The sequence below is a fragment of the Octopus bimaculoides genome, chromosome 13, assembly GCF_001194135.2.
Source record: "Octopus bimaculoides isolate UCB-OBI-ISO-001 chromosome 13, ASM119413v2, whole genome shotgun sequence".
In the NCBI taxonomy this organism is placed as follows: domain Eukaryota; kingdom Metazoa; phylum Mollusca; class Cephalopoda; order Octopoda; family Octopodidae; genus Octopus; species Octopus bimaculoides.
The window spans coordinates 18171711-18172515 of record NC_068993.1 but is presented as its reverse complement, the minus strand read 5'-3'; the positions used below and the strand labels follow the sequence as shown (position 1 = coordinate 18172515).

Here is an 805-nt window from a genome sequence, read left to right as displayed (position 1 = left end):
AAGCCACATCAGACGCCATGAAAGGGCTAAGGTGTAGGTGCAGGAGGTGGTCAAACTCTGTTTAAGGAGTAGACAACCACCATATATATATATATATATACGACGGGCTTCTTTCAGTTTCCGTCTACCAAATCCACTCACAAGGCTTTGGTCGGCCCGAGGCTATAGTAGAAGACACTTGCCCAAGGTGCCACGCAGTGGGAATGAATCCGGAACCATGCGAAGTTTTAATGAAGAAAGAAATGTGAAACAGTCGAAGATACATGTAAATAATTTTAAGATGAAAACATCCTTACCGAAACTTTTCTTGTGTAATTTCATCTGCCGTTATGTTCTGAGTTCAAATTCCGCCGAGGTCGACTTTGCCTTTCATTCTTTCGGGGTTGATTAAATAGGTACCAGTTACGCACTGGATCGATGTAATTGACTTAATCTCATTGTCTGTCCTTGTTTGCCCACCTCTGTGTTTAGCTCCCTGTAGGCAATAAAAAAAATATTATAAAACAAACTGTACGTTAGGGTTTAGGTTTAGGGTTGGGGTTTAAGGTTGGGTTCAGAGTTGGACTTAGAGTTTAAAGTTAGGGTATATGTTTGGAGTTAAGTTGTAGAGCTACGGTTAGGGCTGAAATGGTCGAATTGGCGTGAAAATTTAAAAAGAGAAAATCGGCGGTGAAAATTTTCTTGTGAAAAATTACTAAAATAGAAAAAAACTACATTAGTTCATATAAACAATACATTTTCTGTAGCGTAAATTCGAAAACGAAAGTTCAGAAAAAAAAGCACGAGGCAAAGAAAATAGACAAGT

At 38.6% G+C, this 805-nt stretch overlaps 1 protein-coding gene across 1 annotated transcript in view; it reads right to left on the bottom strand.

The window, feature by feature from the left end:
• The window catches only part of LOC106879253 (elongation of very long chain fatty acids protein 4), a 75028-nt gene extending 74573 nt beyond the window's left edge, over positions 1-455 (bottom strand). The window contains exon 1 of the mRNA XM_014928750.2: positions 297-455. The gene's annotated coding sequence lies outside the window, so the exon portion shown is untranslated. The remainder of the gene's footprint in view (positions 1-296) is intronic.
• Between the last annotated feature and the right edge of the window lie 350 nt (positions 456-805).